Source organism: Pipistrellus hanaki, assembly GCF_964339955.1.
Source record: "Pipistrellus hanaki genome assembly, chromosome: 1".
Lineage (NCBI taxonomy): Eukaryota > Metazoa > Chordata > Mammalia > Chiroptera > Vespertilionidae > Pipistrellus > Pipistrellus hanaki.
In genome coordinates this window covers 107,405,047-107,427,786 of record NC_140503.1, presented here as the reverse complement: position 1 = coordinate 107,427,786, position 22,740 = coordinate 107,405,047, and the positions used below count along the sequence as shown (strand labels likewise).

The 22,740-nt window shown below is 42.4% G+C and overlaps 1 protein-coding gene across 2 annotated transcripts in view; it reads left to right on the top strand.

The window, feature by feature from the left end:
- Positions 1 to 22,740, top strand: part of KLHDC1 (kelch domain containing 1) — a 95,557-nt gene that overhangs the window by 71,189 nt on the left and 1,628 nt on the right. The window lies entirely within an intron of this gene.

Here is a 22,740-nt window from a genome sequence, read left to right as displayed (position 1 = left end):
CTGCTTTAAAAGGAGTAAATACAAAGTTTAGAGGTCTTCTTTGGATTCCTTTTGTTTGTGTGCTTCCTGGACTTGTAAGTCTATTTCTTTCACCAGGTGGGGGAAGTTTTCTGTCACTATTTCTTTTAGTATGTTTTCAATATCTTGCTCTCTGTCACCTTCTGGGACCCCCATAATTCTGATGTTGGTTCGCTTGAAGTTGTCCCAGAGGTTTCTTACATTATCTTCAATTTTCTGGATTCTCTTGCCTTCTAGCTTCTGCGGAGGAGTGTCTTCTGGCTCTTTATGTTCCAAATCTTTGACTTGATTCTTGAGATCTTCCATTCTGTTTTTAGGACTCTGTATAATATTTTTTATTTCAGACAATGTATTCTTTATTTCTTGTTGATCCCTTATTATTTCTTGTTGATCCCTTATTATTTCTTGTTGATTCCTTATTAATTCAAGTTGATCTCTTTTCATATTCTCATAGGTCTTATCGACCTTTTCTAGGAAATTCTTGAAAAACCTTATAAGCGTAGATTTGAACTCTATATCCAGTCGCTTTTTGTCCTCCATTTCTTTCGTTTGTGATCTATTTTCTTGTCTCAGCATTTTCGCAGCTTCCCTGAGTTGGTAGCCTTAAAAGTCTCTGTGTTCTGCTTGGATGGGGCGGGGTTTCAGGGTGGAGCCTACAGCCTTGGCTTCCATCAGCTCCGCCCTATGCGGCTCCTGAGTCTCAGTATTCCCCAGGGTCCTTCAGTCCTCGCTGCAAGCACCTCTGAGAGAAAGGTGTCCTCGATTTTCGCCTGCTACCAAATAGTCTGGTCTCTCCCCCAATGAGCCCGGAACTGGGGTTCAGTTCAGTTGGAAGTGGAGTTGGAGGTGGTGTTCAGAGCAGTGTGGAGCTTTTGTCTCCTTCCCGCCAGGGCAATCCCGCGGCACAGCCAACTGTCCCTTCTCTGCGTGCAACTTGTGCGCCTCCGGGACCTCCTTTCGCCGCTCCCCTGGGGTTCTGCCTTACAGCCCAGCTCCCTCTGTATGAGTCTGGGTCCCCGGGGTCTGGCCTAGAACTGGGGTTCAGAGCACTCGGAACTGGGGCCCAGCACAGTCCGGAGCCTTTGTCTCCTTCCCGCCAGGGCAATCTAGCAGCAGAGTCAACAGTCCGTCCTCTGCGCGCAATGTGCGCGCCTCCGGGGGCTCTGCCTTTGGCCGCTCCCCTGGGATTCCGTCTCACAGCTCAAGCTCCCTCTGTTTGAGCCTGGGTACCCAGGGTCTGGCCTAGAACTGGGGTTCAGCACAGTCAGAGCTTGTATCTCCTTCCCGCTAGTGAACGCCAGCCAGGCACTCAGCCGCCCCTCCTCTCAGGCTCCGTCCTTTCCGCGGGCGCCGCGTGTCTCCATATCTTAGGCTTTTACAGCTCCTCCGCTCTTCCTTTTGGTTTACTCCTTGCTTCTCGTTGTAGAATTTTCAGTCAGTCGACTTTCCTGTATTTCTGGTTAATGTTCATTTTATATTTTAGTTGTATTTTATTGAAATTGTTGTGTGCAGCTGCGGCTAGGTATTTACCTGTGCAGCCATCTTGGATTCTTCGCCATTAATCTCAAACAGTTTCTTATGTGTACATGTCAGCAGTGATATCTGGATGGTGGGCACATGGTGGGTGGCAATGAGGTCCAAACCTCTCTGGTTTGGTCCTAGACAACCTGCAATGACACACAGCTGCTGACTGCTAGCATGGCAAGGCATCATCAGCGTCTTTCATCTCTGGACTTACATCTCTTATCTTCGTGGTTGGAGCAGACCTGTCAATTCCTCTCTGTTGCAGGAATCTACCTGGTCTTAGAGTTGTTTTCTGAAAATATACAAACATATTCTCGACCAAAAGTTAATAAAGGAATCTTTTCTATATAATTGATTTGGGATCCTTTTTATTTTTGCCCAAACAATTTTCCTTCGTCTTATTTAGACACCATGTTTGTTTTTCATGGGTGTCTTGATGTTAGCATTATAAATGAAAATTAATTTTGTAAAGTAAAAATTTTCTCAATGTAATTTATAGGATATTTTTCCATTAATGATATTACCCTATAATCCCTGCCCCCTTTTTTTATTGATGGAGGCTTTTATAAGTTTTACAGTGCAGTCTTGGTAACTTTAAATTTTAATTTTTTGCACAAAAATATGACTGCTTTAAGTTCATTGCATGTTCAGGAATTTTACTATGAGATGAACTATCAATAGAAATGTTAGTTACTTGCCAAAACCAGTTTGGCTCAGTGGCTAGAGCGTCGGTCTGCGGACTGAAAGGTCCCAGGTTCGATTCCGATCAAGGGCATGTACATTGGTTGCGGGCACATCCCCAATTGGGGGTGTGCAGGAGGCGGCTGGTCAATGATTCTCTCTCATCGATGTTTCTAGCTCTCTGTCCCTCTCCCTTCCTCTCTGTGAAAAATCAATAAAATATATTTTTACAAAAAGAAAAGAAATTTTAGTTACTACTTTTAGAACAGCTTTTTGCCCAATGCAATTAAAATTTCTTGAATATTCACTTATTTCAATTAGGCTATTTAAATTAACCTGAAAACTTGATTACTACTTTACTGTCAAATTTAATACTCTACCAACAATCTTAGTTTACCCCGTAAATATTAGTGAAAAGGATTATTTGCATTCTTGAGTAGACCCTGAGCATTCTTGGTGCTAGGCTGGGTATAGATATAGGGCAGCTGCTATGGACCTAGTCTCTGTCTGTCACCTGTGTCCCTATTTAGCTGGGCATGGGAAGCAAAGTAGCCATGGGGGCAGGAGATCTCCCTCAGAAAGAGTGAGGGTTCAGGCCCCTGCAAGGTTGGGGGGAACGTGAGGGTCTATGCCCCACCTCTGTTGACCCCCAAGTTCTCTCCTGATGGCCCCTCTGCAACTGTGCCTGTCCTAGATTGTTCCTTCCCTAATGAATCTTACCCATCTCTGGCTAACCAGTCATCCTTTGGGGCCAAGCAGAGTGATGTGAACTTCAGTTCTGTCTCTTTGGTAGCCTATGCCCCCATGGCCTCATGCCCAGCTCTTGTCTTGAGATCCCCTGGCCTACTAGCAGGGCCTCAGCACGGATCACATATCTCGGGGAACTCAGATTTCTTCTCCAGGGAGGGCCCAGCTCACATGATTGGGCGAGAGAGAGATCGATGGTACCAGCCACCACGAGGCTTCAAGCTCAGCATGAACAGAAAGCTCAGGCAATAGTTGAGGGCAATTGGATTGTGAGAAGATGGTCCCTCTTGGCACAACAATTGGCTGTGAGGATCCACTGTGACTATAATGGAAGAACTGCTGCACTGGAGACACGCTTATGGTGCAGGCCTTGTTTCAGTGGGGCTTTGGTGCTCATTGAGTCCACCTCCCGAATGTGTCACTGATGGATGTGAGGAGTTGCAATTTGGTATCTCACACTGACCATTAGATGCACTGGCTTCTGGATCTCCAGTGGGGTGCAGTTTTGCTACTGTCTGAGGTCACCCTGCAGGAGCTACAGCGAGAACCACCTTCCTCTCCTCCCTGCTCGGAGCTTGGAGGCTTTGGAGCTGTCTGCCCCAGGTTGCAAGTTTGCTAAGTTAAACTGAAATAGAGAAGGCCATTCATATGCAAAAGCCGCTGCTTGGAGGTTGGGTGTGTTTGTAGATTGTGTGGGGCGGGGTCTCAGGGCGTCACTAGGCTAGGGTGTGGCAAACAGCGATGGCTGCCAGTCAGCTGTCTCTGCCTCTCTGACTGCGTCCCTGTGTCTCGAGCCCCAGCACAGCAAACAATTATGCTTGTGTGCAGCTCTTTCTGAACCAATGGCAGACAGCCCAGCTTCTCCCCAGAAACTGGATTTCAGATAGACTGGGAGCTTGTCTCTCTTTAGGTTGAAAAAAGCAATGCCCTCTGCCAGCCTGGATCCGCTGCCAGCCCAAATGGCCCGCGTGCCCCGTACCTCAGTTTTTCAGCGCTTGTGCCCTTAGTGCTCCTTTCTCTTTCAGTCTAGTTGTAGAGCTTCCACTCAGCCAGCTTTCCCTTGGTTCTAGGTGATAGACTTTTTGTCTTTTAGTTGTAGTTTTGAAATTATTGTGCATGGCAACAGTTTAGGTATATTTACCTAAGCCCCCATCTTGGATCTCCAGATGAATGTTTAGAGAGTTCTTTCTAGGTCTGTAAAATATGCCTTTGGTATTTTAATGGGGATTGCATTGAATCTATAGATTGCTTTGGGTTGTATGGACATTTTGATGATGTTGATTCTACCAATCCATGAACATGGTATGTTATGTTCTTCCATCTGTTTATGTCTTCCTCTACCTCTTTTTTCAGTATCATGTAGTTTTTCACATATAGGTCTTTTACCTCCTTAGTTAAGTTTATTCCTAGGTATCTTAAAAGTTTTTTGGTGCAATGGTAAATGGAATTTCTTTTTTTTCCTTTTTTTTTCTTTTTTAATATATTTTATTGATTTTTTACAGAGAGGAAGCGAGAGGGATAGAGAGCTAGAAACATCGATGAGAGAGAATCATCGATCAGCTGCCTATTGCACACCCCCCCGGGGATGTGTCTGCAACCAAGGCACATGCCCCCGACTGGACTCGAACCCAGGACCCCTCAGTCCACAGACCGACCTCCATCCACTGAGCCAAACTGGCTTCGGCTGGAATTTCTTTTTTTAGTCTCTCTTTCTGTAAGTTCATTTTTGGTGTATAGAAATGCCATAAATTTTTTGGTGTTAATTTTGTATTCTGATACATTGCCGAATTCATTTATTAAGTCTAGTAATTTTTTTGATGGAGTCTTTAGGGTTTTCTTTTTTTTTTTTTTTTTTTTTTTTTTTTTTTTTTATAAGTTTTTATTTTTCATATTATTACAAAAGTTCCTTTCCCCCCCCCCCCCCACCATTGCTCTCCTCCACCAGGTTCCCACCCCACCCTCTGCCCTTTCCCCTCTCCCCATTGTCCTCATCCATAGGTGCACAGTTTATGTTCAGTCTCTTCCCACGCCCCCCTCTCCCCTTTTCCCCAAGAATCGTCAGTTCACTCCCCTTCCATACCTCTGATTCTATTATATTCAACAGTTAATATTGTTCATCAGATTTTTTTAATTTCCTTGGTTTTTAGATTCACTTGTTGATAATTACGTATTTGTTGTTCATAATTTTTATCTTTGTTTACTTTCTCTTCTGAAAGAACCCCCTTCAGCAATTCATATAATTCTGGTTTGGTGGTGATGAACTCCTTTAGCTTTTTTTTATTAGTGAAGCTCTTTATCTGGCCTTCGATTCTGAGTGATAGCTTTGCTGGGTAGCTTATTTTTGGCTGTAGGTTCTTGCTATTCATCACCTTGAATATTTCTTGCCATTCCCTTCTGGCCTGCATGGTTTCTGTTGAGAAGTCAGCTGACAATCGTATAGGTGCTCCTTTATAAGTTACTACCTTCTTTGCTCTTGCTTCTTTTAATATTCTCTCTTTATCTTTTGCTCTTGGAATTTTAATAATGATGTGTCTCGGTGTGGTCCTCTTTGGATTCCTTTTGTTTGGAGTTCTGTGCGCTTCCTGGACTTGTAAGTCAAATTCTTTCACCAGGTTGGGGAAGTTTTCTGTCACTATTTCTTTCAGTATGTTTTCGATATCTTGCTCTCTCTCATCTTCTGGAACCCCCATAATTCTGATGTTGGTTCGCTTGAAGTTGTCCCAGAGGTTTCTTACATTATCTTCAATTTTCTGGATTCTCTTGCCTTCTAGCTTCTGTGTAGGAGTGTCTTCTGGCTCTTTATGTTCCAAATCTTTGACTTGATTCTTGCGATCTTCCCTTCTGTTTTTAGGACTCTGTTTAATATTTTTTATTTCAGACAATGTATTCTTTATTTCTTGTTGATCCCTTATCATTTCTTGTTGACTCCTTATTAATTCTAGTTGATCTCTTTTCATATCCTCATAGGCCTTATCCATCTTTTCTAGGAAATTCTTGAAAAACCTTATAAGCGTAGATTTGAACTCTATATCCAGATGCTTTTTGTCCTCCATTTCTTTCGTTTGTGATCTATTTTGTTGTCGCATTTCGCAGTTACAGATGGGACGGGGTTTCAGGGTGGAGCCTGCAGCTTTGGCTTCCGTCAGCCCCGCCCTATGCGGGTCCTTCAGTGCTCGCTGCCGGCGCCTCTGAGAGAAAGGTGCCCTCGATTTTCGCCTGCTGCCAAACAGTCTATGCTCTCCCACAATGAGCCCGGTATTGGGGTTCAGTTCAGTTGGAAGTGGAGTTGGAGGTGGCGTTCAGAGCAGTCTGGAGCCCCAGTCTCCTTCCCGCCAGGGCAATCCCGCAGCACAGCCGACCGTCCCTTCTCTGGGGGCAGTGTGCGCGCCTCCGGGACCTCCTTTCTCCGCTCCCCCAGGGTTCCGACTTACAGCCCAGCTCCCTATGGCTGAGCCTGAGTCCCCGGGGTCTGGCCCAGAACTGGGGTTCAGAGCAGTCAGGGGCCGAGCACAGTCGGAGTTTTATCTCCTTTCCGCTAGGGAACGCCCGCCAGGCACTCGGCCTCCCTCCTCTCCGGCTCCGTCCTCTTCGCGTGCGCCGCGTATCTCCGTACCTTAGGCTTTTACAGCTCCTCCGTGCTTCCTTCTGGTTTTCTCCTTGCTTCTTGTTGTAGGATTTCCAGTCAGTCGACTTTCCTGTAGTTCTGGGTAATGTCCATTTTATATTTTAGTTGTATTTTATTAAAATTGTTGTGTGCGGCTGCGGCTAGTTGCCTACCCGAGCAGCCATCTTGGATTCCATCTCTAGGGTTTTCTATGTACAGTATCATGTCATCTGCGAATAAGGACAGTTTTACTACTTCCCCCCCACCCCCCCAATTTGGATGCCTTTTATTTCTTCTTCTTGTCTGATTGCAGTGGCTAGTACTTCCAGCACTATATTAAACAGGAGTGGTGAGAGTGGGCATCCCTGTCTTATTTCTGTTCTTAGGGGAAATTGTTTTTAGTTTTTTGTCCATTGAGTATGATGTTGGCTATGGGTTTGTCATATATGGCTTTTATTATGTTCAGGTATGATCCTTCTATTCCCACTTTGCTGAGAGTTTTTATCAAGAAATGGTATTGTATTTTGTCAAATGCCTTTTCTACATCAATTGATATAACTATGTGGTTTTATTCTCTCAATTTGTTTGTGTGATGTATCACGTTTATTGATTTTCAAATATTATACCATTTTTGCATCCCTGGGATAAATCCTACTTGGTCATGGTGTATGATCTTTCTGATGTACTGCTGGAGCTGATTTGCTAGAATTTTGTTGAGGATTTTGGCATCTATATTTATGAGGGATATTGGCCTGTAATTTTCTTTCTTTGTGTTATCTTTATCTGGTTTTGATATTAGGGTGATGCTGGCTTCATAAAATAAGCTTGGAAGTGTTCCTTCCTCTTGAATTTATTGGAATAGTCTGAGGATGATAGGTAATTCTTCCTTGAATGTTTGGTAAAACTCCCCTGTGAAGTTGTCTGGCCCCAGGCTTTTGTTTGCTGGAAGCTTTTTGATGACTGCTTCAATTTCTTCAATAGTTATTAGCCTATTGAGATTTTTAGAATTTTCCTAAGTGAGTTTTGGAAGGTTGTATTTTCTAGGAATGTGTCGTTTATTCTTATAATAGAGTTGTTCAAAGTATTTTTTTTAACAATCCTTTGTATTTCTGTGGGGTCTGTTGTTATTTCTCCTCTTTCATTTCTGATTTTGTTTATTTGCATCCTTTCTCTTTGATTCTTTGTGAGCCTGGCTAGAGGTTCATCAATCTTGTTTATCCTTTCAAAGAACCAGCTCTTGGTTTTGTTGATCTTTTGTATTATTTTTTTGGTGTCTATGTCATTCATTTCTTCTCTGATCTTTATTATGTCCTTCCTTCTGCTCACTGTGAGCTTTTCTTGTTGCTTTCTTTCTGATCCTTTGAGTTATTGAGTTAGATGATTTATTATCATTTTTTCATGTTTTTTGAGGTAGCCCTGTATAGGTATAAACTTCCTTCTTAGGACTGCTTTTATTGTGTCCCATAGATTTTGGATTGTTGTGTTTTTGTTGTCATTAGTTTCCAGGATGCTTTTAATTTCTTCTTTGATCTCTTTTTTAACCCAGTCATCATTTATTTTTTATTTATTTTTTAAAATCCTAGGCTATTCATTTAAAATGCTGTTTCTTTGCTGAATTTTTTCCTTAGAAGATTTATCCAGTGATGTCAGCAGTGTATTAAAGTCTCCTACTGTGATTGTATTGTTGTCAATCTCTCCCTTGATATCTTCCAGGAGATTTTTTTTTATGTATTTGGGTGCTTCTGTATTGGGTGCATATATATTTACCAGAGTTATTTCTTCTTGTTGAATTGCTCCCTTTAGTATTATGTAGTGGCCTTCCTTATCTTTTGTTATGGCCTTCACTTTGAGGTCTATTTTATTGATACAAGTATCGCAACCCCAGCTTTTTTTTTCTCATTTTCATTTGCCTGAAAAATGTTTTTCCATCCCTTCATTCTCAGTCTGTGTGAATCCTTTGCTCTGTGTTGGGTCTCTTCTAGATAGCAAATATAAGGGTTATGTTTTCTTATCCATTCAGCTACCCTAAGTCTTTTGATTATTGCATTTAATCCATTTACATTTATTGTTGTTATTTACATGTTTTTTGTCATATTTTTTTTCTTAGTGTTTGTGTTTCTTTTAAAAATATATATATTTTATTGAATTTTTACAGTGAGGAAGGGAGAGGAATAGAGAGTTAGAAACATCAGTGAGAGAGAAACATTGATCAGCTGCCTCCTGCACACCCCCTACTGGGGATGTGCCCGCAACCAAGGTACTTACCCTTGACCGGAATCGAACCTGGAACCTTTCAGTCCGCAGGTTGATGCTCTATCTACTGAGTCAAACCAGTGAGGGCAGTGTTTGTATTTCTTTTTGCCATTCTCTTTCTTCTTCTTCTTCTTCTTTTTTTTTTTTTTTTAAATATATTTTATTGATTTTTTACAGAGAGGAAGAGAGAGGAATAGAGAGTTAGAAACATCGATGAGAGAGAATCATCAATCAGCTGCCTCCTGCATACCCCTCACTGGGGATGGGCCCGCAACCAATGTACATGCCCTTGACCGGAATCGAACCCGGGACCTTTCAGTCCCCAAGCCGATGCTCTATCCATTGAGCCAAACCGGTCTCGGCTCTCTTTCTTCTTTTTATAGCAGTCCCTTTAGCATTTCTTTCATTGCTGGCTTGGTAATGATAAACTCTCTTAGCCCCCCCCTTTTTTTTTTTGTCTTTTTTTTTTTTTTTTTTTTTTTGTCTGCGAAGCTCCTGATTCCATCTTCAATTTTGAATGATAGCCTTGCTTGGTATAGTATTCTTGGGTTTAGTCCCTTGTTTTACATCAGTTTGTAAATTTCATTCCATTCCCTTCTGTCCTGGAGTGTTTCTGTTGAGAAATCAGTTGTTATTCTAATAGGAGATCTTTTTGTAGGTAACTTTCTGTCTCTCTCTTTAAGATGCTTTAAGATTTAAGATTCTTTGTCCTTAGTGTTCGCCAATTTAATTATGATGTTTCTTGGTGTCAGTCTCTTTGGGTTCAACTTGTTTGGGATTCTGTGTACTTCTTGGACTTGTATAGTTTTTTTTTTTTGCCAATATCAAGGAAATTTTCTGTCATTATTTTTTGAACAGGTTTTCTATTCCTTGCTTCTCTTCCTCTCCTTCTGGTATCCTGATTATTCGAATATTGTTTCATTTTGTGTTGTCCCAAAGCTCCCTTAGCTTCTCCTCTTGCTTTGTAAATCTTCTTTCCAGTTGCTACTGTGTTTGTGTGTTTTTTACTACCTTCTGATTCGCTGATGCGGTCCTCAGCCTCTTCTAGTCTACTGTTTAAGCCTTCCAATGTGATCTTTATTGCAGCTAAGTCGTTCTTCATCTCCTCTTGGTTTCTTTTTATGTTAGTGATGTTTTCATTCAGCTCCTTATAGTTCTCATTGAGTTGTGTGTATTTGTCATCCAGCTGTTTAAACATCCTTAAAACCATTACTCTGAATTCTTTCTCTGTTAAGCTGCTAGCCTCAATTTCATTTAACTCCCTTTCTGGTTATTTCTCTTTTTCTTTCCTTTGGGGATTTCTTTTTTATATTCCCATGTTTTCCTGTAATGTTTTAATTGTAGATCCAATTGCTTTGCTGCCCAGGTTCTTTTGGGGATGGTGCTACTGGTGTAATCTCTCAGTTCTCCTGGGTTTGATAATCGAGTGTAGCTCCCTACTTGAGCTATTTGGGTTTTCTTGACGTAGGCCTGAAGTTGGAGAGGCAAAACTGCGGTGTCTAGAAGTCAGCAGCCATGGAGGAGGGTGACCCAATTTTTTTCTGTCTTGCACCCTTAATTGAAATCATGCGTACCCAGTGGGGACTTACAGTGGCACCCAGGAACTGTCTGTTGTGGGGATGTGGCTCAGGGGGCCTGCACTCTGGAAAGGCATGACTGTGCTGCTCAGAGTTCTGTAGTTGTGGGGTGGACAGACTCAGCTTTTGCTGCTGCACCTATGTTGGATAGGCGCTTACTCCCAGTGGCAGCTCACAGAAGCACTTGCGGTAAGTTTGCCAGTGAGGCACACTGAAGCACTCTGAATGGCCCTGGCAGCGTAGCCGCGTAATTGAGATGCTTAGCTTTTAAAGATTTCTCTTCAGGCAGTTCCTATGGCCTCTGGGAGTACTCAGATTGCATGGTGTTATTCAGGGTGTAATCTGAGTGGCTATACTGGTTGCCTGGAGACTGGAAGGAGGGGTATCTCTCAGGATAAAATGGCGACTGGAGCTTAGATATGACTCAGCACCAGACTCGCTATCACCTCACCTGGACCAGCTGCTGCCTACTCTCCCCAGATTCCACAACTCCACCCATTCTCCTTCATCTCAGCCACAGGTAAGTGTCTGTATCTGAAAGGTCCTACAAACTAGGTTCAGTGAATAAAGGCGCAGGACCCAGTGCGAGGAGGGTCCGTGTCTCTGCAAGCTCCTCTCTTGCTGGCATTGTGCAGTCCAGAAGCTCTTCAGGGCTGCCTTTGAGCTCAGGTCCCAAATCCAGACTCCAAAGTCTAAAATCTACTACATCCCATAGTCCCATGGATTCTTTTTTTTTTTTTTTTTCTTTTTCTTTTTCTTTTCCTTTTTTCCCCAGTCAGATGCTTTGTCTGTCCTCAGGGATGCAGCTTGGCGCTGTGTAATTTCTCTCCGACCTTTTAGGCACAGATGTCTGGCAGATTGTACTGCCCAGATCTTTGATTTTACCTTTTTCCGGGGGATCTCTGCCCTTCCTGGCTGCAAACTGTCTCATGAGCTGCGTCTCCTTCACCAATTTGGACTGGATTCCACTCGTTTCAGTTGCTCCCTCTGTTTGCTGCGCGTCAAGGCTCAGGACACATCTGTCTATTCCGCCACAATTTTGTCTCTCCCCAAAAATGCATTTTTAAAGATTGAAGGGAAAACATACAATTTTATTTCCTACCATCCATGTTATTTATTTTGTACATATTTGTAAGAGGGATGGAAGATAGGAAAAAATGGTGATAAGTAGTTATAGAAGATGTAACAATGAAGAGTAACATATTTAAGTTTGGCTTTAGACTTTCTGAAGTACTGAAAGTTAGTATTGGTCACAGATTTTTCTGGGAAGTTGTTGTCATAAATATCTTATTACATTGAGCTGAAACCGGTTTGGCTCAGTGGATAGAGCGTCGGCCTGCAGACAGAAAGGTCCCAGGTTCGATTCTGGTCAAGGGCATGTACCTTGGTTGTGGCAGCTGATAGATGATTCTCTCTCATCAATGTTTCTAACTCTCTATCCCTCTCTCTTCCTTTTTGTGAAAAATCAATAAGATATATTTTTTAAAAATCTTATTACATTGAAACTTATTTTTCCTATTTAAGCCTGAAAAATATGATCACTGTAGGCATACTTCTATTTATTAAATAATAAAATGAATTATTTTGGGAAACACAAATTGTGAATGGCTGACCTTTGAAGGAGCCATCACATTCTGTTATCAAGACCACCAGTTAAAAAAACCCGAACTATAGTAGAAAAATAAAAATTGCTTTAAGAGGAACACATAGATTGTTCATGAGAATACTAGAGAAGCAGGTTCTCTGTCCACTTGTTAAAAATTATGGCCAGGTGGCTCAGTTGGTTTGGAATTGTCCTGTATGCCAAAAGCCTACTGGTTTGATTCCCAGCCAGGGTACATACCTAGGTTATGAGTTGAATATCCAGTTGGGGCATATACAGGAAGCAAACGAGATCCTTTTTCCCTCTCCCTTCTCCCCTCTCCCTTTCCCCTCTCCCCTCTACTTCTCCCTCCCTAAAAAGAAAATAAAATCTGTAAGAACATACCAACCTCATGTGAGGATTAAAAAAAAAAAAAAGATTGTGAAGGTTAGGGAAGTGTTTACAGAAGAGTTTGAGACAAGAATTTGCTTTGTACAACCAGTGCAGAGGAAACAGAGTTCTTGAGTATTCCTGGGAAATAAGTATGAGGTGGGAGTTATAAGAAATTAGATTGGACAAGAAATCAGAAACCATACATCATATAGGGCTATGTCTCTCCTTGTAGATCAGGAAGCATGAGAAAATTTGGAGCAGAGGAATGAGTTGATCATATTACCAGTTAGAAAATTCCTCTGGTAGGAGTGTGGATGAGAGACTGACTGGAGGATTATGTGACTAGGTGAGGAAAGTTGGTAGAGACTGCTGCAGTTATTAAGCACAAAGTGAGGGTCTGATCTGGAAAATTGCAGTGGAACTAGAAAAGGGAGGGAGATAGGAATATTTAGGAGGTAAAATGGGCTTGGTATTTGAATGGATGCCAAGAGAAAGAGGTGGAAGGATTAGCAATAGAAAGAATAGGGAGAATGCAGTGGATTTCATGGTGGGATGGGGTGGAAATTACAAATTTGGTTTTGGACATAATTGCATTTGAAGTGCTTATGGGACCTCTAAGTCGAGCTATCCATTAAATAGTTAACATATGGAGAGAGGTCTGGGCCGACATAAAAATTTAAGAATTGTTGGCGTATAAATGGGTATCGGTTAGTACTGCCCAGGAAGAGTTTTGAGAGTAAGGATGAAGCCAACAGCTGAGCATTGAGATCTTATAACGTTTGAGGAGCAGGTAGAGGAAAAGGAAGCACAGAGAGTGACCCAAGATGTCAAGGTGAGGCAGGAAATGATGGAAACACAAAACCAGAGGGGGGAGGAATTCAAGATGGAAAGACTGTTCATTATAAAGAGGTCACGGAGTGTCTGGGTTGAAAAGTGAGTCCGACAGCCCTAGGAAGTTTTTGGTAAGGTGAAGGAGGAAGCCAGGATGACGTCTGGGGGTGAGCATCAAGACCAAGAAAGAAGTGAGCACATCTGGTCACAGCTGAGGGGAAGAAACCAATGCGAGTGCATGGTTGGAAATACAAGAAGTGAAGAAAAATGGACAGAGCATTTTTTAAAAATTAATCTTTATTGTTGAGATTATTACAGATGTCCCCCTTTTTTCCTCCCATAGTTCCCATTCACCCAGTTCCTACCCCACCCAGGCCCTTGCCACTCTGAGTCCATAGGTAATGCATACATGCATATAAGATCTTGTTTGAGTCCATAGGTAATGCATACATGCATATAAGATCTTGGTCTAATTTATTCCTGCACCCTCCCACACCCCTTCCCTCTGAGAATCCTGTTTGTTCCATTTCCATGCCCCTGATTCTGTTCCATTCACCAGTTTATTCTGTTCATCATATTTTTTATTCATTTGATTTTTAGATTCACTTGTTGATAGGTATGTATTTGTTGTCACTTTCTTGTTCATATTTTTTATCTTTACCTTTTTCTTCTTCTTTCTCTTCTTAAAGAATACCCTTCAGCATTTCATATAATACTGGTTTGGTGGTGATGAACTCCTTTAGCTTTTTCTTATCTGTGAAGCTCTTTATCTGTCCTTCAATTGTAAATGATAGCTTTGCTGGGCAGATTATTCTTGGTTATAGGTTCTTGCTGTTCATCACTTTGAATATTTCTTGCCACTCCCTTCTGGCCTGCATAGTTTCTGCTGAGAAATCAGCTGACAATCATATGGATGCTTCCTTGTCGGTAACTTACTGTTTTTCTCTTGCTGCTTTCAAGATTCTCTCTTTGTCTTTTGCCCTTAACATTTTAATTATGATGTGTCTTAGTGTGGTCCTCTGTGGATTGCTCTCATTTGAGGTTCTCTGTACTTCCTGGACTTGTAAGTCTATTTCCTTCATGAGGTAGGGGAAGTTTTATGTCATTATTTCTTCAAATAGGTTTTTATCGACTTTTTAAAAAATTTTTATTTTATTTTATTGATTTTTTACAGAGAGGAAGAGAGGAATAGAGAGTTAGAAACATCGATGAGAGAGAATCATTGATCAGCTGCCTCCTGCACCACCCTCACTGGGAATGTGCCCACAACCAAGGCACATACCCTTGACCGGAATCGAACCCGGGACCTTTCAGTCCGCAGGCTGATGCTCTATCCACTGAGCCAAATCAGTCCTGGCTTCAAATAGGTTTTTAGTATCTTGCTCTCTCTCTTCTGGCACCCTTATAATTTGGATGTTGGTACACTTGAAGTTATATCAGAGGTTTCTTACACTATCTTCATATTTTTCGATTCTTTTTTCTTTTTGCTCTTCTGGTTGGGTGTTTTTTGCTTCCTCATATTTCAAATAATTGATTTGATTCTTGGGATCCTCTAATCTACTGTTGAATCTCTGTATGTTATTCTTTATTTCAGTCAGTGTCTGCTTAATTTTTGACTGGTCCTTTTCCATTTTTTTGGCATTCTCACTAATATTCTTAAAAGTCTCACTGAGTTCCTCGGAGGTTTCTTTTTCCCCCCTTCTTTTCTTTACACACACACACACACACACACACCCCGTATTTTCTGGCGTATAAGACGACTTTTGAAACGAAAAAAAGTCAACTGAAAATCGGGGGCAAAAGACCAAAATTGCACAAAAATTACCTGCAGATCTTGATGGCAAAGTAAGTCTTTTCTTTGAAGTGGGGGGTAGTCTTATACAGCGAATATAGACCTAAACCTATGTAAAATTAGGAGGTTGTCTTATACGCTGGAAAATACAATGTGTGTGTGTGTGTGTATGTGTGTGTGTGTATATGTATGTATGTATATATATATTGGGTCGGCAACTAAGTAATTGCGGATTTTTTAAAGAAAATCAAAGACAATTTTTTCATGGAACTAAATAACTTTATTCTGTAATGTATTGCCCATTTTGATCAATGACCTTTTGCCATCTTTCAGGCAGCATCATAATCCCACGTTCAAAAAACTTCTGGTTTTTATTAGCAAAAAACTGAATCAGGTACGATTTGACATCATCATCATTATTGAAATTTTTACCATTCAAGGAGTTTTGTAAAGATCGAAACAAAAAGTAATCAGATGGTGCAAGGTCAGGACTATATGGTGGATGTGGCAAAACATCCCAACCAAGCTCCATTAATTTTTGCCGAGTGACCAAAGATGTGTGTGGCCTTGCATTGTCATGATGGAATACAACACCTTTTCGATTTGTCAATTCGGGCCGCTTTTCTTCAACTGCATTGTTTAATTTCGTTAGTTGTTCAATGTAGACATCAGAATTGATCGTTCGGTTGGGTGGTAAGAGTTCAAAGTAGACAATTCCTTTGTAATCCCACCAAACTGATAACAAAACCTTCTTTTGATGAATATCAGCTTTTGATGTTGTTTGAGTTGGTTCACCTGGCCTGCTCCACGATCTTTTCCGCTTGATATTGTTGTAAACAACCCATTTTTCATCGCCAGTTATCAGTCGTTTTAAAAATGGATCATTTTCATTACGTTTCTTTAGCAAATCGCAGCTGCTAATGCGTTGCGTTAACTGTGATTCTTTCAGTTCGTGAGGAACCCATGTATCAAGTTTTTGAACATAGCTAAGTTGTTTTAAGTGATTTTCAATGCATGTATGTGATACATGAAGCTTCTCTGCAATCTCACGTGTTGTACGGTGACAGTCCGAATTGATTATTGCTTTGATTAGGGCGTCATCAACTTCAACTGGACGACCAGAGCGTTTTTCATCTTTGAGTGAAAAATCACCAGAACGAAATTTGGCAAACCAATTTTGACACTGCCGTTCTTTTAAGGCTTCCTCACCATAAACAGCACATAACTTTTTATGAGCTTGCGATGCGTTTTCCCTTTGCGGAAATAAAAAAGCAAAATATGACAAAAATGTTCCTTTTGATTTTCCATTTTTCAACGAACGCCAAACGAAAACTACAAAACAGATCAAAAAACTTTTTTTACTGATTAACAGCTGAATAGCCAACTATCAAATAACAAAATGTGTTTTACATTTGTACTACGTCTGCAAACTAAAAATTCAACTGAAGCCATATATGTGTGAAACCCGCAATTACTTAGCTGCCGACCCAATATATATATATATATATATTTTTTTTAATAAATCTTTATTGTTCATGTTATTACAAATGTTCCTCATTTTTTCCCTCCATTGCTCCCCTCCACAAAGTTTCCACCCCTCCCTCTGCCCTTTCCCCACCTCCCATTGTCCTCATCCATAGGTGCACAGTTTATGTTCAGTCTTCCCGCACCCCCCACTCCCCTTTTCCCCGAGAATCGTCAGTTCACTCCCCTTCCATACCTCTGATTCTATTATATTCACCAGTTAATATTGTTCATCAGGTTTTTTTTAATTCCTTTGGTTTTTAGATTCACTTGTTGATAGTTACATATTTGTTGTTCATAATTTTTATCTTTATTTTCTTCCTCTTCCTAAAGAACCCCCTTCAGCAATTCATATAATTCTGGTTTGGCGGTGATGAACTCCTTTAGCGTTTTTTTATTAGTGAAGCTCTTTATCTGACCTTAGATTCTGAGTGATAGCTTTGCTGGGTAGATTATTTTTGGCTGTAGGTTCTCGTTATTCATCACCTTGAATATTTCTTGCCATTCCCGTCTGGCCTGCATGGTTTCTATTGAGAAATCAGCTGACAATCGTATAGGAGCTCTTTTATAGGTAACTACCTGCTTTTCTCTTGCTGCTTTTAATATTCTCTCTTTGTCTTTTACTCTTGGAATTTTAATTATGGTGTGTCTTGGTGTGGTCCTCTTTGGATTCCTTTTGTTTGGGGTCCTGTGTGTTTCCTGGACTTGTAAGTTTATTTCTTTCCCCAGGTGGGGGAAGTTTTCTGTCATTATTTCTTTCAATATATTTCGGTATCTTGCTCTCTGTCACCTTCTGGGATGCCCATAATTCTGATGTTGGTTTGCTTGAAGTTGTCCCAGAGGTTTCTTACATTATCTTCAACTTTCTGGATTCTCTTGTCTTCTTGCTTCTGCGGAGGAGTGTCCTCTGGCTCTTTGTGTTCCAAGTCTTTGACTTGATTCTTGCAATCTTGCATTCTGTTTTTAGGACTCTGTAATACTTTTTATTTCAGACAATGTATTCCTTTTTTTTTTAATATATTTTATTGATTTTTTACAGAGAGGAAGGGAGAGAGATAGAGAGTTAGAAACATTGATGAGAGAGTCATCGATCAGCTGCCTCTCGCACACCCCCCCACTGGGGATATACCCACAACCAAGGTACATGCCCTTGACCGGAATCGAACCCAGGACCTTTCAGTCCCCAAGCCGACGCTCTATCCATTGAGCCAAACTGGCCTCGGCCAGACAATATATTCTTTATTTCTTGTCAATCCCTTATTATTTCTTGTTGATCCCTTATTATTTCTAGTTGATTCCTTTTCATATCTTTATAGGTCTTCTTTATTTTATCTGCCTTTTCTAGGAGATTCTTGAAAAACCTTATAAGTGTGGTTTTGAACTCTATATCTAGTCGCTTTTTGTCCTCCATTTCTTTCGTTTGTGATCGGTTTCCTTGTCTCAGCATTTTTGCTGCTTCCCTGAGTTGGTAGGGTGGGTGGATCAGCTGTATCTATGCCAGGAGACAGCCTTATTCGACTAGACTTGGAAAACTGCAAGAGCCTCTATGCTCAGCTTGGATGCGTCGGAGTTTCATGGTGGAGCCTACAGCCTTGGCTTCCGATTAGCCCTGCTGTATGAGGTTCCTGAGTCTCAGTGTTCTTCAGTGTCCTTTGGTACTCACTGCAAGCACCTCTGAGAGAAAGGTGCCCTAGAGTTTCGCCCGCTACCAGACAGTCTAGTCTCTCCCCCAAGGAGCCCGCAACTGGAAGTGGGGTTAAGAGCAGTCGGGATCTTATGTCTCCTTCCCGCTAGGGTAGGGGTGTCGAACTCAATCAGAGAAGGGGCCAAAATCTAAAATCCAGCCTAAATCGTGGGCCAAATGGTTTACTGAACAGTCATAAACTGACAATGTCATAAACTGATAGCGGAGTGCAGTGATGACAGCGCGGTGCGGGCCACATTGCAAGGCCTGGCGGGCTGGATTTGGCCCGCGGGCCTTGTGTTTGACACATGTGCGCTAGGGCAATCCAGCGGCTCAATCAACAGTCTGTCCTCTGCGCGAAATGTGCGCGACTTGAGGGCTCTGCCTTTCACCGCTCCCCTGAGCTTCTGCCTTATAGCCCAAATTCCCTCTGTATGAGCCTTGGGCCCGAGGGTCTCACCCAGAACTGGGGCTCAGCACAGTCTGGATCTTTTGTCTCCTTCCCGATAGGGCAATCTAGCAGCACAGTCAACAGTCAGTCCTCTGTGCGCAATGTGCGCGACTCTGGGGCTCTGCCTTTCGCCGCTCCCGTGAGCCTTCCGCCTTACAGTCTAGATTCTCTCTGTATGAGCCTGGGGCCCGAGGGTCTCGCCTAGAACTGGAACTCAGCACTGTCCAGAGCTTTTGTCTCCTTCCCGCTAGGGCAATCTAGCAGCACAGTCAACAGTCTGTCCTCTGCATGCAATGTGCGCGACTCTCGGGCTCTGCCTTTCGCCACTCCCCTGAGCTTCCGCCTTACAGCCCAGATTCCCTCTGTATGTGTCTCGGTCCCCAGGGTCTTGCTCAGAACTGGGGTTCAGTGCTGTCGGAACTGGGGTTCAGCACAGTCCGGAGCTTTTATCTCCTTCCTGCTAGGGAACGCCAGCCAGGCATTCAGCCACCCTTCCTCTCTGGCTCCGTCCTCCATGCACACAACGTGTCTCCGTACCTTAGGCTTTTACAGCTCTTCTGATTTTTCTTCTGGTTTTCTCTTTCCTTTCGTTGTAGAATTTCCAGTCAGAATTTCCTGTAGTTCTCGATAATGTCCATTTTGTATTTTAGTTGTATTTTTTGAAATTGTTGTGTGAGGCTGCAGTTAGGCGGTTACCTATGCCACCATCTTGGTTTCTCCATAGAAGATTCTTGAGTAACTTATAACTGTGGTTTTGAATCCTATATCAAGTAGTTTGCTTTCTTCCATTTCTTTCATGTGTGACGTTTCTTTGTCTCTGCATTTTTTCTGCTTTTCTATATTTGTTTCTATGTTGTATTGGGTAGTTGCCAATCTCTTGAGTTGATAGAGTGGCCTTGTGTAGATGTCTAATAGGGCCCAGTGGCTCAGTCTCCTCAGACACCTGAGATGGGCCCCCTAGGTGCACCCTTGTGTGTGCTGTGTGCACAGTATTGTTGTAGTTGAGCCTTGATTGCTGTTGGTGTCACTGGGAGGAATTGACCTACAGGTCAATTGGCTGTGGGGACCAACTGTGACTACATTGGGAGGGCTGCTGTGCAGGAGACACCCCTATGGAGCAGGACTTGCTTCAGTGGGACTTTGGTGCTCACTGAGTCTTCCCCTTGAGTGTGTCACTTATGGATGTGTAGAGTTATAATCTGATATGGTCTCACACTGCCCATTGGGTACACTGACTCTTGGGTCTCTAGGAAGGTGCAGTCAGTCACTGCCTGGATGCTAGCAGGAGCTACAGAGAGATCTGCAGATTCCTCTTCTTTGTATCGGGGATGGAAGTGCCCAGATGAGGCCCAGCTTTGAAGCAAGGCAGGCTGGGGCTTTTGTCGGTTTTTGGTCTTTTTATTGACAGGTTTGGGGCACTGTGACCCAGCTGCAGCTTGTTTGACAGGTTTTATCCTGAGAAAGGATAGACCATTCATATGCAAAGGCTGCTGTGCACAGCTTGGATGGGGTTGTAAATTGGGTAGGGTGGGGTCTCAGGGAATCTCCAGGGCGGAGCAAACAGAAATGGCTGCCAGTCAGCCCTGCACCGGGGAGGTCCCAGCATGGGAACTATGACCGCTGCTGCAAGCACCACCATCTGGATGAAAGCTGCCCCCTCATTCCTGCCCTGGTGCTAGACAGTCCAGTTTCTCCCCATATGTGTCTGGTGGAAATAGGCCACATGCTGACCTGACAGACTCAGGGAAGCCTGCATGACAGTCTTGCAAACTCAGAGAAACCTAACATAACCACAAAGGATGGCCTGAAATTAAACTTTAACTAAAAGCTGTTACGGTGGTCAGTTATGTCCTAGGCCGGTATCTTCACTGACAAGGTCAACCTTTACCTTAACTGAGCCTGTCTGTCTTTTTGCATCAATGATAACACACCCTTGAAATGTCTGGGTAACTTGTAACTTCCCTTTTTCTGGAGCCCCTGGGTGCAACCAAATGTGCTGGGCACCAGGACAGATACCACAAATTCTGACATTATCATGTAAATTGTTCCTGCACCCACCTAAGTATCTGTCCATCATTTTACTTTTTATACAATCCCAGGGGTCCCCTCTCATCCCCTTCCACACCCCCCCCACTTTACTTTCTCCCTCCTCTCTAATCTATCACCAATAGATTTCATGTAACCCACCCATGTCCCTCCTCAGTGATTGAGCATTGACCTATGAATCAGGAGGTCATGGTTCAGTTCTTGGTCAGGGCACATGCCCAGGTTGCAGGCTCAATCCCCAGTGGGGTGTGTGCAGGGGGCTGTTGATCAATGATTCTCATCATTGATGTTTCTCTCCCTCCCTCTCTTTCTCTCTGAAAGCAATAAAAACATTAAAAAAAAAACATTAAAAGAATTTTATGGGATAAAGTCCTGGTACTCCTATGTGAATGCTACCAATTACGGTAAATTGCTTTATATGCTTGTCCAGCTCAGGACAATGGCCCATTCCAGGAACCTGTAGTGCAAAGCAGGGGAGAGGCACTGGTTCATGTCATAACGAACATCAATCAGGACCAGAGAGTGCCCAAGAGGGGGAGGGTCGTGGGAAAACAGGTTCCCCCAGCTGACCCCGGCCCAGCCCACTGGTCAGGCAGCGGTCACATCTATTTTCATAGTAAGCAAGTGTAATAATTTTATTTTAAATTCTAAGTCAGAAGGATTCTAACACACTGGGAAAAATAAGAGTAGGACATGGTTCCTCTGTAATAAATGTTATTTCTCATTTCCCTCTTACTTCTTATCAAGTATTTTCACAAAGAAAAGGCTTCATGAGAGTTTGGAAGAAGATATAAATCTGTACAGTGTAAATCCTTATGAAAATGACAACAGATTAACCACAGCAGAATCCAATTAATCTATTTTTAAAACTTTTATAAAATATTTATCTTTTAAAATTAAAGTTTACCAGTTGAAATAGATGCGTTTTTGATGGTTCTTATCTTAATCAGGTTTCTTTTGGTTTTAAAGTACAAAACCCTCTTTGGGGTAGTTGATCAAGATTAAAATGAAATTGTATTTGAAAGGACACTGCCTTCTAGTAGAGTGGAAGGGGAAACATGAATAAAGGCCCCCAGATGGGGAGAACCTCTCTCTGGCAGTCTTTTGGCTCTTTCTGTGGCATGGCTCCATTCCTCTCTTCAGACCTGCTGTCTCTGGGTCAACTTAAGTAAGGCACTGATAGAGGGTTTGTGGAGGACCCGATCACACCATGTAAAAATGGATGTCAGATGCTTCATCTTGGAGATGGAAGAAAAAGTTCTCAGAGAAGAGTAAATGGATATTGGGCTGTAAGGATAAGTGAAAAGGGTCTGCTAGAGACTAACCTGCTTTGAAATTAAGTCTGAGTCTTTTTTACTTAAAGAACATCATGCATGGTAAGTTGTAATTTCTGTTCCCATTGGATTTGGTCAGATACAATCTCTATGCTGTAAAAATGTACAATTATTGTGATGCTCCAGAAAGAGTATACGTCCTATCATGTTCCAAACAATACAAAGGAAATACATTATTACATAAAAAACTAGAGTCCTGGTGCATGAAATTCATGCATGGGCAGGTTCCCTAGGCCTAGTCTGTAATCAAGGCCGATCTTTCCCAGCTGCCGGCAGCTGTCCCGCTCCCCCGCTGCCGCCCCAGTTGTGTGTGGGGCAGCTGGCAGGGTGATCAGGGTCCTGCTTGCTTACACCTGCCTTGGCCTGGCACTGCTTGTGTCTGCTGCCACCTACCCTCAGTTCCCCATTCCTCATTGGGCAATTGGAACCTGTTAGCGGGGGAGGGATGCAGAGGTTGGCCAGCAGGTCCCGATAGGGCCATCAGGGCCTGTAGGCTGGGGGCAGCTCCTGCATCTAGTGTCTGCCCCCTGGTGGTCATTGTGCTTCATATTGAGTGGTCATTTCACCATCTGGTCAATTTGTATATTAATATTATGCTTTTATATACATGTATATAGATTTTAAATGATTTTTATTTTTAAGAAACTATATATTTTTTACATTATAATTTAAAAATGAATAATTCCATTATGTTTTGTT